General features: G+C 44.6%; 1 long non-coding RNA gene across 1 annotated transcript in view; it reads right to left on the bottom strand.

The window, feature by feature from the left end:
• Positions 1–748: 748 nt before the first annotated feature.
• LOC119390393 (uncharacterized) overlaps positions 749–15,456 on the bottom strand; it is a 45,923-nt gene continuing 31,215 nt past the window's right edge. Inside the window, exon 4 of the long non-coding RNA XR_005183302.2 lies at positions 749–1,104. This is a non-coding gene — a long non-coding RNA (uncharacterized LOC119390393). The remainder of the gene's footprint in view (positions 1,105–15,456) is intronic.

A 15,456-nucleotide genomic window follows, 5' to 3' on the forward strand; every position in this document is an offset into this window, starting at 1 on the left:
TTGGTGCCACGAGCACACTGGCCAAAATATTGTTGAAGCAGGCTTCACTATATTGTAAGTAGCAAAAGACTGCATTTTTCTCAGTTTCAGTTAAAGTGGACTGGACTGTTTTTTGGCAAAAAGCATTGTTCATCCGTCCATCATAAAGGACGGTATAACAAAAAAGTAAAACGTGTCATCGCAGAAGTAGTTGAATGTTTATTATAGATATAGATATATTATAGATATATTATATAGATATATTATAGATATAATTATAGATATATTATAGATATTATAGACATAGGAGAACTTGCAGAATGTCTATTGGTGTTTGGCAGTTATAGCACCACTTGATGCGGACACACCTACATTGACGACTGGTGGCGTGTCTAAATCCCGGCGAATAACGCTCATGAACATGATTAAAGCTTTCTGGTAGCTGTAGTAGTGAACATACAGCTGGGCACAGCATATGCTCAAAAGATGGCTTCAATATGCACCTAATAAACACGAAGTCAACATGCACTGTTCCAAGGCTTCGTCATTTCAGAGGAGAAACGGCAAGGTGTGCGCACCCTAGTAGTCGGTGCCGGTGCCGCCGAAGCTACCGGCGGCGGAGAAACACTGCCAGATTTAGCCCTTGCGCCACAAAACGCCAATACATAATCAAGCGTATCACGCTGACACTATGGTGCAACGCTTAGCCAGGTCGTAGCGCGGCCGACAGAAAGCCTGCCAATAAATTTCCTTTTTATGCCGAGACATTATGTGTTCAATCACCAATGAGTTACCTTTTTTTATTGATTTTTTGATAGAAACAAAATTTAGGCCAGTGAACTTTGATTATTAGTTTTGAACGCTTGTGCGGACGTAATCTCGTACAACACAACCAGAGTTGTCAAACGCGAACAGCTGAAATGTAAGTCAGTAATGTTAAACATGAGTGAAAAAACAAGAGTAAATATCATCTGGCAGGTTTTGTAGAATGAGTTTTGCGGTCCTTCCCGCAATATATTTTTATTTAATTGGGTCTTAGGCAATTGCACACTTCACGTCTTCAGTGAAGCTGCAGAAACCTAGAATGCATTTCCCCGCCTTACAGTAATCCGGGCCACGTGCCGCCTGAAAGAAAGCAGTGCAAATTTTACTTCAATACGCTACCACCATAATTTTTTTAAAAGTCGCAGTTTCACCGGAAGCGCAAAGCAATGAATGCGATAACAGCAAACAGGAATGTTATACGAGGTTAGGTTTGGACCTGACTCCTTTGATATCCGATTTCGCGTAGCTATGGGAAATGCTGGCGTAGGTAAATACAGCAGCTCCAGCGAGCGAATCTATTTTCTGGCTATCTCCGGTTTCATGGAGAAGTAAGCGGTGAGAATACAGAACTTACAAAGGTATGATGCGTGTACTAATGGCCTCTATTGGTGTACGGCGTGTGGCCATGAGCGACCACGCCCTTTAAGTCGGAGCACGCCATTCCTCTCGGAGACACGAAGCTCACACTCTCCCTCCTGGACAACCCCCACAAGTAGGCCGACGTTATCGCACTCGCCCTTCGTGTGACATAGATGGCATGCCTGTTTTATATCGGCTTCAGCCACGTTCGTCGGTAGGGGAGCGCGTTTTCACTCGCACCTATTCACGCTTCTAGCAGGAATCAAACCCAACCCTTAACGTGGCAGTCAAGAATCCTTCCACCGGGCCGCAATATTGCTTGAAACTTCGGCGGAAGGGACCCTACAAAGTAGAAATCTCGGGGCAACGTCAATTGTGGTTGCACTCCTACTACTCTCTTTGATTATAAGCGAAATAAAGACGTCACAGAGTTAGTGGGGAGAGAAATTTGTTTCTTGAACTTTGCAAAAATTTGTTTCATCGAAAGGGCGAAGCCGTGAACGCGACAGCAACATGTGGTAAGGGTATACGAACCAAGTCTAGCAGCCAACTCTTTTGGATCCGATTTCTCGTAGCTCTACAAAACGCTGGTGTATGCGATTACAGCCACTCCCGAGAGACGTGTTTTTCGTGCAGTTGTCAAAGTTCGCAGTTGCTGCTCACACTACGCAGCGTGCCCCCCTCCCCCCCCCCCTTATGTCCCTTCCTTCGCCCAGCAAAAGACGGACGGGGAAGGGTTGAGGAGCAATAGACGGCAGGCCTGGCACGGGGGCTGATGTTACTGTATGCGCCCTTCGTGCGACGCAGATGGCCAGCTTCTTTCATTTCTGCTTCAGACGTGTTTCTTGCCAGCGCTCGCAAGCTTTTACTTACAGCCACAGCATACGCAGTGATGGAAGCGACATTTTGGTTTTCGGAGCACATTCTGGAGAAGAAAAAATGCTAGTTTGGAGCAGCTATTGACATTTTTGGAGCAGATGGCAAAATATTACAAACTACTCCTGGAGTTTAGAGCATTATTTAAGCATCATAAGTATTAATACTTATTATTGAACAGATTGCACATGCAGTTATCACTGCAAATTGCAATAAACAAATGATTAAGCAGATGGGTGGCCACTGAACACTAAGATGAGCTATATGCTTGAATTTTTGGGTACTTGTGGCAGAAATAATATAAAACAGATAACGCTAAGCCCCAAATCATAAAAGAAACCACAATCACGTACAGCAGTTTATAATTGGTAATAGAGCTAAGCAATCTATTATTTTCATATTTGACCAAAATAGCCTTCATTTAAAACATAAAGAAACACGAAACTAAGTGCGGATAGGTTGAAAAAACAGCCGTGCCATTTCTTGTGGCAAAAGTGAGGCCGGAGCTGACAAAGTGATAAGTGTGACAATACAACTACTTGTGGCATTGTCGACAAGCTAGTATGGAGCTAGTGCAGAAACTCCATACTAGCATACTATACTTGCAGACTTTTCTTGGCAATGAAGGAAAGGCTACGAGAGCGGAACTACTGCACATGTGCTGCTCCGCGAAGTAGTCCGGTTTGACAGGTGTTTAGAATTTAGTTTCAGTTTGTGAACCAACCGTATCTCCTGTGACGGCTGTTCGGTTATTCAAATGGCCATACTCGAATAATAACATTGCAAACAATTTGCTTCGTCTGCTTAGAGAGTCATTCGTTAGTGAAATTTGTCAAAAGCTCCTTTGGCGAATCATTGGAAAAGCTAGAGGGTGACAAGTGGTCACTAGAAGACAAAGACGCTATTTTAATTGTGAGGTGCAGGTAAAAGGTGCAACGTTTTCACACGTGCAAAAACAGGAAATGACCCTGCGTAAAGTAAAACAAATATAAATTTTATATCTCCTTGGTGTGTGCTGCACCTCCTTTCAAACAGTGTCCCGTAGAAAATAGAGCAATGTTGTGTTTATTTCTCACGAAGAAAACATGGACGCAATTGTGGGACTATATTCTTCAGTGGTAGCACACGCGTAGTTTGGCTCTGCAGCCTTCTCTTCATTGCCAAGAAAAGTTGTCCGCGAGTATAGAATGATAGTAGACAGCTTGTTTTTTGTTTCGTTCAGGCTCGCTGGATGATTATGTGCTTAAAAATCATTGTTTTCAATTTACCAGCACCATTTCGGAGCAGGTCCAGAGCAGTTACTAACAATAAAGACGGTTTGGAGCGGCATAGAGCAGCATTTCTCTTTTGGAGCAGTTTGGAGCAATTGCAGCAGCACTTTCATTACTGCATACGATGCTAAGTTATCGATTTGGTGTTTATACGGAACATGACGGCAACGGTAAAAACCTGCCTAGAGAGTCATCATAATTCTTATCGCAATAAATATTAACAAAGACCATGGAAGCGGGCTCGCCTTTTTACTGGAGTGCTGCATCGTTCTCGCAGGAAACAGTTCGTCCATTGGAAGAATCAAATAATCCGGCGCTTTTTGCTTTGGTTTAGTTCTCGCCTCCGCTACCCTTCTTGCAGGCGATATGTCCTCGCCGCATATTTCTTCACAGATCGCGCGTACAATATCACCACTAAGCGTTGAGCCTATCAAAATTGCGCGCTTGTGGGCCGCGCGCTCTTATCTCCCTTTGCATAGTCGGAAACGCTCGAAATAGAGCGAAATAAGTTGATCACGCTCGATGGTCGTACGAGACGAGTGAGAACGGGTGGTCTACTGCATGGCAAAGCAGGGTGGGAGACAATTCCCATTTGATATTTATCGTATATGGAACAATCAAGAGTATGCGCTCTAATGATGTCACGTGAATCACCGTTCTGGCGTCACGAATTTCACCAAAGAGACGAGAAACGGCAAATGAGGCGCTCTAATTTGTATTTTGAGAGGCTGTTTTTGGATCCTTTGAAAAGGCAGGGCGTGCAAACGCGGACACAAGAGAGTGTGAAGACACCACACGCGCCGCTAATAACTGAAAAATCTTACAGCGCCCATAAATAAGGTAGACACAAATACTTATCTGCGCATTCTAAGGAAAGAGGCGATAGCTATCAGTCAGGTGCGCTTGATGGTCTGCGTGAGAGATAACTATTCACTATCTTGATTTTTCTCTTGTCTCTGTTTGCACGTCGTGTCTTTTTAATATGAATACCTACAAACTAGCTCAGTTCTCTGTTATTATAAGTTTCTCCTTGTCTTTACTCCTATATTTACTTTATATATTACATATCTATTTTATTTATCTATGCAAAATGTAGTGGGCCCTAGACTCCACGAATATGCTATTCAGTGAGTTGGGTCGTCGAACTTTAGGGCTGGAACATGCTGCAGCGTACATGCTCAGGCACTACTCGTGAGGATTCGGGATGAGAAAAAGATGCAACTTTCGGGAACTGTTCTCGATGTGTCCATCGATAGGAGATGCTCATGCCGTGTTGCCAGGTCGGACGACGCACTGCAGCGAAAGGCCCGAGAAACCGTAGCCGAAATTTGCCCGAATTCAAAAAGGTGCCACACGATTTGTAGCCAACTAAGCCATTCCTATTTGCAGTTTTATTTGGACATGCGATTTCACATTCGATAACTACCATCCCTTTCGGTGCAACCCGTCGTTAGTGTGTGAAGCAGCTTGTGTTCAAAAGGGTGAAAGTTCCGATATTAACGTGTTTCCTTATCAATCACCGAGCGTTATTGAAAAAAAAAAGATATTCAGATTCTGCAAGCTCCGTCTCACCATTCCGTTGCTTTGGAAAGTTACCTTCCAATGAGAAGAAAAAATCCGTAAAACAGGGGGTGGATGCTCGAGCCAACGTTTCGACAAGTGGACTTGTCTTCTTCAAGGCTGGAACTGATTTCCTTAGCTATCGTGTGTATATGCTTCGTGCCCTCTCCCAAAGAGGGGAGAAGGGGTGGGGGGGGGAGAGGCCACCGCGACGATTGGGTGAGTCATAGGGACGGAAAAAAAAGGGGGGGGGAGGACGGGAGGGTGTACGTTTCACTGAATGATTGTCAATGGAAGCACGTGGCATTTTAACAATAGTAGGTTCGAAAGCCTAGAAGAAGGGATTAACTCTCATTCGTTTTCGTTGTGTATGTACCATATCGAATCGATTCGAGAGCCCCCTTAGACACGTTAATGCCTGCTGGCTGGAGTGTATTGAACTTGTGAATAAGGTATGACTCTGTATATTTGCATTTTAATGTAGCAGGTCACAACTTCGAAGATCTCAAACTTTACATACTTCAGTCAAACTTCCGATCCCCAAGAGACAGAAAATATACAGAGTCATACCTTATTCACAAGTTCAATACACTCCAGCCAGCAGGCATTAACGTGTCTAAGGGGGCTCTCGAATCGATTCGATATGGTACATACACAACGAAAACGAATGAGAGTTAATCCCTTCTTCTAAGCTTTCGAACCTACTATTGTTAAAATGCCACGTGCTTCCATTGACAATCATTCAGTGAAACGTACACCCTCCCGTCCTCCCCCCCCCTTTTTTTTTCCGTCCCTATGACTCACCCAATCGTCGCGGTGGCCTCTCCCCCCCACCCCTTCTCCCCTCTTTTGGAGAGGGCACGAAGCATATACACACGACAGCTAAGGAAATCAGTTCCAGCCTTGAAGAAGACAAGTCCACTTGTCGAAACGTTGGCTCGAGCATCCACCCCCTGTTTTACGGATTTTTTCATCGCAGCTTCCATCTTCCACTTCCTGCCGTTTTTTGGACTTCCAATGAGAAGTCTTCCATAGGACCAGTTATCAGCGACACTGCAGTATGTTACACATGAAGCAAAACAGGGTCAGGTTTTTTAGATGCGAAGCAGCTCATTGACTCACGTGTATAACGCCGTACGTTACGTGCGTCCGTACGAATGCGCCGCAACGCGTTCCCCTCGCCGTAGGTGTTGGAGCGTTGCCAAGTAGGTCACACCACAGCTTTGCGTTGACGTCACGCTCCCCTCGGACGCTTCCCTCGCAGGCGCGCGCTGACGTCACTCTCTCCCTCACCCGCAGCATGCTCGCCGTAGCGCCCGCAGCTGCCGGCTGCTCCGCCCGCTCGCAACACCTCTGAACGTGTCACTTCTCTCTCGCTTCACCCGTGGTAGTCAAGGCAAAACGCGCGCCTTCTCCGGTCCAGCGCCCGTGTCTCGACTCTGAAGAAACAACGACTACGAAGTCTTGCCAAACGCTTTAATGAAGCTTACACGAAACCCAACCCGCCTTCCATGTCCTTGCCTTTCAAACAAACGTTTACTCGAGTAAACGCTACACCGAGTTTCGCTTCAAACCGTTCATCCAGCACCCGCGTCGACGCCCGTTTCAACCGGGTCAACGCCGTGCGCACCGCTGCTGCTTCGCATCCCATCAGGGTTCCCTTCGGGGAGATGGTCCAAGTTTTTTTTGTGCTTTCCTTGGAAAATATTGTTATCAGAGCCAATAGCCTTTGCCACTGCCCTGTGAACATTCAGTTAATGTGTCAAATTTAGTGTAGCGCCGCCAAATAAAGAAAATTTGCGTCAGCGCACTTCATAATCTTGAGGGCCCCCGATGACATGCCATCACTAATTCGATTTGCGATTTCTACGCGCAGGTGCAGCTGTGTAGTGTTAGCAGCCTATGTAGCGCGGCACCGGCCCATGGCGTCACCTTGTTGAAAGAAGCGCATCTCACTAACACGCACTATTGATTCATGTCTACAAACGGCAGGCGGCGGCAGCTCTGACGAGAGTGAGCCGATCCCTTGTCTGGAAAGAGGCCTTGCCTGATAATACGCGAAATTCCCGCGCCGGTTATAAACTCTCCTTGCCGCGCATGACTATACAATTGGGCTGAGCTGTTCATAGCCGAGTATGCTTTCTACACGGTCTTCTTTCATGAAACCCGAGGGGTTGTTCATGACCCTTTAACTTCCTAGCAACGCGCATCTCTTCTAGGTTTTGTCACTGATTGTGTACTAGTTTGGTTTTGTTCTGCGATTTAACAGCCCTTATGCAGATTTCGCACGAATAAAACAAAACAATATAATTCTCCAAAAAGCTTACGTTCTTAGAGTCCCAAAACTAAAACTACGATGCTGGAGTGCGAAAAATTGCAAGACAAAATAAATTTGTATGTGTGATGTAAATCAAAATACATAATGTTAAAAAACTCTAGAGAGAAAATGCACAAAGACTATTCAAGTAAGACTGCAAAACCACCTTTGGATTTTTTTAGCATGGCCATGCTTCGCACTTTCGCTCCGGCTGTGGATCATGACTGATTCAGGTCATGACTGATCGTGACTGATACAGGTACGTATGTTTGGCTACACTCCCTCCCTCCGCCTCCCGCGTGGACTGTGATAGATTTGCTATCATGTGGGCAACAGTTAAGGGCTGACTGCTTACTATAGTTTCTGACCAAGCGGTCGAGTACTTTAAGTTGCACGATTCTTTTCTCCAGAATGAGAAATAATATTCCAGAAAGCTAAACTTCTAGAGCGCTCACGAATTCAAACGCGACATCGCAACTATAGAAACTGGAATACGCAATAGCTCGAGATAGTCCCATCGTATCTTCACGAGTCTAGCCACTGAAGGTAATGTACCAGACATGCAAGTCTACAAGCCAATATTTAGCTCATGGGACACTAAGTTAATACGGCGAGAACGATATTACATAATGTACTTAGCGCTGAATTGGCGCGGTTGTACATGCCCAAACACTATACGTGCTCTAAGTTTCCCCTAGGGACGTTTGCTTAAAGCTCAACGTCACTTCAACGGGCATCATTCCGGAATAGTGGCTTTATTTCGTGTCTTTTAAAATTTCAAAGTTCATTCCAAGCTATTGCCGCTTGTGCGTACGATTTGACGCAGCAGGAAATTTCCATGAGTTTGCTTTTGCTATCGATTGTCCTCACGTCTGCGTTCCCTGTGTTTTGAAGACATAAAATAGTAAACCAATATATTAAATTATTTCTCTTGTTTACAACAGGAAAGAAGCAGAAGCCGAAGCCCGTGAGACCTGACCTACTTATGCTCTTACGACTATTCAGCAGGCAGCCCGTACGTAGCACACAAATCATACAAAGATAATAAATGCAGGGGTTCTACGTCCCAAAAACACTATGTGATTATGAGAGACGCCGTAGTTAAGGGCTCGAGAAATTTTGACAATCTGGTATTCTTTAACGTGCACTGTCATGGCACTGTACACGGGCCTCCAACATTTCTCCTCCATCGAAATGCGACCGCCGCGGCCGGGATCGAAGTCGCCACCTTCGGGTCAGCCGCCGAGCACCGTACCCTTATGAAAATGACTGTTGATTTTCCATTGCCGGAGTATGATCGAATTATTGACTTCATTGATTATCAATGATTCCGCAATACTCATTGACTTGCTTCAATACTTCGTCAACAACATTTCTGTTGAGCAGTTCGCAATAAAAATATCATTGACTCATTTCTATCGAAATACCGTTGAGGGAATATTTCGTCAACAACAATTCTGTTGAGCACTTGGCAATAAATATTTCATTGACTCATTTCAATCGAAATACCATTGAGGGAATATTTCCTCAACAATAATTTTGTTGACCATTTCGCAATAAAAGTTTCATTGACTCATTTTTATCGAAATACCATTGAGGACATAATTCGTAAACAATATTTCTGTTGACCATTTTGCAATAAAAATTTTATTGACTCATTTCTATCGAAATACTATTGAGGACATAATTCGTAAACAATATTTCTCTTGAGCACTTTGCAATAAAAATTTCATTGGCGCAATTATTTTGAAATACAATTGAGGAAATATTTCACCAACAGTATTTCTGTTGAGTATATATAGCTTGGAATAAAAATGTCATTGACGCAATTATGTCGAAATAACATCGAGGCATTATTCACTGCCAGTGGAACTTGGTGCAATCAATGCCTCATAAATTTTGATACTGCAGGTCAGTCGAAAACACACACACACACACACACACACACACACACACACACACACACACACACACACACACACACACACACACACACACACACACACACACACACACACACACACACACACACACACACACACACACGCACACACACGCACGCACGCACACATGCAAATACACACACGCACGTGCAAACACACGCGCACATGCGCGTGCGCACTGGTCAAAGTTCTGACTGACGAAGGCTGTGCCACGGCCAAAACGTTCACAAACCAGTAAAATGCACGCAATTTTCGTAAGTACGCCCTTTCATTTCTCCAACCATATGTGTACCGGACCTACAGAACTTCTTCGTACCCTTACCTTTGAAACTCCACGTTTCTTTTGTGAACACTCTTCGCAGTGCTCTCTTCTCGACCGATCCTTTATTGTAAAACCACGGCCGGTCTGGAGGCGCGCGCTCTCTCCGCCCCGCCCGTCCCCCTCAATCCGCCCCCCACATGGTTACACCTGTGATGTGCGTGTCGTTCAGTCTCATCGTTATTTACCACTAATGCCCTATTTACCCACATGAGAAGAGATTTTTTTTGCACGGGTTCTTTGACTATAACCCTCCTGGGATCAGTGATGCTATAGAAACGCATCAGAAACTTGTAAATTTTGTCTTGTATACATATATGTACGCACGCACGCACACACACACGCACACATACACAAACACACACACACAAACACACACACACACAAATGCGCGTGCGCGCTGGTCGAAGTCTTCACGAAGGCTGTGCCACGGCCAAAACGTTCACAAACCAGTAAAATGCACGCAATTTTCGTAAGTACGCCCTTTCATTTCTCCAACCATATGTGTACCGGACCTACAGAACTTCCTCGTACCCTTGCCTTTGAAACTCCACGTTTCTTTTGTGAACACTCTTCGCAGTGCTCTCTTCTCGACCGATCCTTTATTGTAAAACCACGGCCGGTCTGGAGGCGCGCGCTCTTTCCGCCCCGCCCGTCCCCCTCAATCCGCCCCCCACATGGTTACACCTGTGATGTGCGTGTCGTTCATTCTCATCGTTATTTACCACTAATGCCCTATTTACCCACCTGAGAAGAGATTTTTTTTGCACGGGTTCTTTGACTCTAACCCTCCTGGGATCAATGATGCTATAGAAACGCATCAGAAACTTGTAAATTTTGTCTTGTGTACATATATATGCACGCACGCACGCACACACACACACACGCACACATACACAAACACACACACAACACACACACACACACAAACGCGCGTGCGCGCTGGTCGAAGTCTTCACGAAGGCTGTGCCACGGCCAAAACGTTCACAAACCAGTAAAATGCACGCAATTTTCGTAAGTACGCCCTTTCATTTCTCCAACCATATGTGTACCGGACCTACAGAACTTCCTCGTACCCTTACCTTTGAAACTCCACGTTTCTTTTGTGAACACTCTTCGCAGTGCTCTCTTCTCGACCGATCCTTTATTGTAAAACCACGGCCGGTCTGGAGGTGCGCGCTCGCTCCACGCCCCCCCGCCCCTCCCCCCTGGTTTCGCCGGTCGTGTGCGTGTCGGTCGTTCTCATCGTTATTTACCACTAATGTCTTATTTACCCATCTGAGAACAGTTTTTGTGTATGCACGGGTTCTTTGACTCTAACCCTCCTGGGATCAATGATGCTATAAAAACGCATCGAAACTTGTAAATTTTGTCTTGTATTTATAGATCGCACTTTTAACGAACACAGTAACTCACAAAAGAAACTAATATAACTGCAAGGACCGTATGGTCTTTCCGCCTTCGTTTGTCCATTGCCAAGGACAACGTATTTCATGGAATACTGCAAAGCGCAATGTCGAAGCGGGATAACGGTCACGCTGAACACAGGAAAACAGCCTCTTTCAAGACATAAATAGCAGAATTCAGTGCAGTATTGCTGTTTCTGTTACTATTCAGTATACACAGTACGTTGGCTTTCTTTTCGAATATAAACGAACTTTCCCAGAAACGAAGTTTGTTAAACTACTATTTTGTCGATTAGCTGTCGCCTTTCAACAAATAAGTATTTTCTCCTCCTTTTATTACGACGACGTGAAATGTACTTTTGAATAGTGTTTAAATGGGGAATTTCAAATTGAATTGGTAGTAACTTGCTTACATGCCCAACTTAGAATATATCAATTAAGGCTAACAAAGTACATCAATAAGAAAGAAGCTGCAGCTGAATCACACTAAGGGCGAGACATTGATGGTGCCATTGGTTCGTTGCTCAATACGAAGAGGCAGGCACGTAGAAACGAGTTCTTTTTTTTTTTTTTCGGGGAGGGGGGGGGGGGCTTGCCTACGTGCCTGCGAAGAGGTATTAAGTAGCACAGTGAACACTTGTTGTCAAAAGGCCCCGGTTTTCGACGTGCTTTTGTTTTGCGCACGCACGGACGTGCACACTTAGCCAGCCGTGAAGACAGCAGCTGTTACTTTTAGCAGTGATTAAAACGCACCACTCGTGTACAGATGCTGTATATTTTTAAACAGCAAAAGCGCAGTAGTAGTAATAAGAACCGATGAGAAGCGGTTGACACGTTGCGGCCGCCCGATTGTACAGTACAGTGCAGGCGCGCGTCCGAGAAAGAAGTGGTGAACAAGCCATGGCCTCCAAGATTGCGCGTCGGCTTATCGAAGGCCATGAACAGGGAGATGCAGTAGACGGAAGGGAGAGAGAGTTGCCGCAACTCAGTTCAAGGATTCAAATCGCCCGCTGAGCGAGAGAGCCAATCAGTTCAAACCGAAGAACGCGCACGCGCAGAGACGTCAGTGAACACATGACCACGTGACGTTCTGGTTTCAAACGGCCCGGGTTGTTCCGTTGAAAGGCTGCCTGCACTCGCTGCGAACGAAGTGGTGTTTCGCGTATCTATTTTTACCGTGTTTATCAATATTACGTGCGGTTATCGTTGTTGAATGAACACGTACTACTTACATCGCGTGTCGGGACGTTTGGGTCGTTGTTTGACATGGAATCGACGGCGGCGATGCGTCGTCGTGGCACCAACCAACGGACGCGAGCTTTGAACAAGATCGCAAGCGCGGGCCGTTTGACGAGACAGTCGCCGCAGCGGATACACCTCGGTGAGTTCAAGAATGTTACCAAATTGCGTTACTGAGTTACCTTAGTGCATGAAAACTTTTATGCAGGTAAGAGTGCCTGGCCGGGCGGCCAGTTACCACAGAAGGGATGCTGCGCAAGAGGAAGGACCTGCTAAAAAAGTATTCATTGTGCTAGTATCGCTGCTTTCTGTGCTCTTCGTTATACCTTTCTATTTAGCGGTTGCCGTGTGCGTTGATTACAGTTGAAAACAAGCTGAAGAATGCGCCTTCCATTACGGGATTCTGTGCTCCTGCCACGCACACCTTGTGTTGTTGAGCCGTTATAACTTGGCTGCACGAGATCGTCGCTTGGAGCGACTTGCACATTGCCTTGTCGCCGTAAAAGTGGGTCCGCTTTTAAACATATTGGTCGTTCCACACCCTTTCTGTGGTGTAAATGCAATTGAAGTTATAGTTCCATAAGCATAGGTATAATGAATTATCTTGCAAAGGTAGACGGGGACGCAGGTAGGCTCTGGTTGCGTCGGCGTCTACCGTGCTTCGTCGTTTTTGCAAGTAATTAGCATAGTTGCCTTCTGGCTGCGCAAGGTCGCGGCTCGTAGCACCTAGATGTGTGCTGGATGCCCATTGAAGCAATGCATTTGTGTGAATCACGCTATGGATACTGGTAGTAACAGGAAGTACACACATCAAACTAAACGGGAAGTCGCACAGCATGCATGTAGTGTGTGTGTTTTCTTTTGGACATTATATATTTTTTATAAACGTTGTGTGACAGTCAGGCTCCTGTCATTTTCGCTCATGAACTTGAAGTCGAGGCGGAAATACTTTGCCGCAAGCAAAATTACATTTGCGCTGTTAATTAACAACTCGTTCATCCACTTTTTAATTATTGAGGGAGGTAGTTTATATTAAAAAGATATAGTGCGTGCCAAGTTGTGGCATGCCGTTTTTGTTTTTTTTTGAAATCGCGAGAGTTGCAGGTTATCCGAGATATTCAACTTCCAATTTTAAGGTTGATATCCAAACTGGGCGCGGGACACGCGGCGTGTCTGAACTGCACGTGACAAGGAAGGGACGACATTTCAAGCAAAACTTGGTATGCGCTAAATTGTCATGCACCACAACTTTCTAATATAAACAACTGCACTCAAGTCAGCAATTAAAAAGTAGGTAACGAGTGCTTGATATTTAGTGTCAGTTCAATTAAGCTTATTGAGCAAGTACATGCTCTTTTTGTTGCAGTGTTTGTGTGATAAAAATTGAGTCAGATATCTGACATGCCATTTCATATTTTCTTTGATGAACCATATACGTTCTAATACAAATTCTTCTAACAGGGAATAGCACAATTGCAAAAGCTTCTTATCCCAAATGGTAAATGGTTTAGGCTGTGCTGGTGCATTGAAACACTACTTGATTGTGTTGTACTGTATGGTTCTTGTTTTCCTTGGTGCTTTGCTAAAGAAAGAGGAAATTGAAAGGGGGTTCTTTTTTGCAGGATGCACAACTAAGATCTAGCATTCAGTGAAACTGGTGACAATGATGCTTTAGTTTATGAAGTAATTAATTAGAGAACGCAATTTCTGATATCTGTATATCTGTTTGCAGATCACGGTGAGGTTACTGGTTCTCAGGCGTGATTACAGCACTGAGAAATTGAAAAAACTAAAAAAAATGGAATAGATCAAGGGGCTCAGTTTTTTTGTTCGACAAAACCTGATGAAGCCAAGGGAGGTATAGGGAAGATTATTCGTAGTTTTTAAAAGTAGTGTAGTAATTATGACATAAAGAGGAATTAATGTAGACAAAAATACATTCTGCTGCCAGGGCCTGAACCTACAACAAAGTGTTGCATCTCATACTCCACCACTCTAGCTACGACATAGTCGTTCTGTCATCCACCCCACTGGGCACTTTTGTGTGTGTAATCCCGGCAGTGCCACACCATGTGCTACCGTCATGTGCTACCTGAGGGCATCAAGTTTGCTGGCACGAGGCCCTCGCTATTAAAGAACGGTAGTGGATCAAGGGCTCATTAAATTGAACAGGCACTTCTAGTGTAAAGGACCAGGTCTGCACATGAATGGACTTTAGTACAGCAAGGATAGTTGTTTCAGAGAGAGGAAAATTGGGCATGTTGCCAAAGCGTGCCCAAGATTTAATGAAAGTAAGAACAGCAGAGGGACAGAAAAACTGACACAGTGCTCAATCTCTTCTGTCCCGTCTGGCATTCTTGCTCTTTTACTGAATCTTAAGCTTTTTTTGAAATCTCCACATCCATGATGTCATACAATAAATGGGCTCATTGTCATCCATTCTGCAAATTGAGCACACGTATATTTATTTAATATTTTGATGGGAGTGCTCCTGGAGTTTTCTTGTGTTCAAATTACATATATGGCAAGCTGTATATCTCACCCTTTTGTAATACACCATTGTAGCAAAATTCGACAACTAATGCAAATTACAATTATTTGCAGTGACTCACTGCTACTCTAATACTTGTTCTTAATGCATCCTGGGCCTATTTTCGAGGACAGTTTTGGTATATAATGATATGCCTGTGTTAAGCCATCATGCTTAATATTACTACTTGTGTACTGTAAGGACTCTTTGTGCACAAGTTGACGGAACTTTTTGTGGTATCTGTTATGCATGTATCCAGCATAGACAGCTGCTCAAGAGACTGAAGTGGTGGACGGCTTGCTGTGAAAGATGGAAGCATTCTTCCTGCAAGTCTGGACAAGGCCATATTAAATGGTATTTATTTGTTTCCATCAATACAAATCGACCGTTTAGACCTTTTCAATTGAGAGACTTATTGCTCCTATATTGTGAGCAACTCAAGACAGGAAACAATATGTAATAGCAAGTGCATGTCATATACATGTTCCACTTGGCCATTCATGCTTGTGGCCACCTGCTTCTGGTAGGATGTGCTGAAAAAATATGTTTTCAGCTACCTGCACAGCGCCATAGCAGGATATCTCACTGTTTGAGGAAACGTGGGACATCTAT

The sequence above is a fragment of the Rhipicephalus sanguineus genome, chromosome 4, assembly GCF_013339695.2.
Source record: "Rhipicephalus sanguineus isolate Rsan-2018 chromosome 4, BIME_Rsan_1.4, whole genome shotgun sequence".
Classification (NCBI taxonomy): domain Eukaryota; kingdom Metazoa; phylum Arthropoda; class Arachnida; order Ixodida; family Ixodidae; genus Rhipicephalus; species Rhipicephalus sanguineus.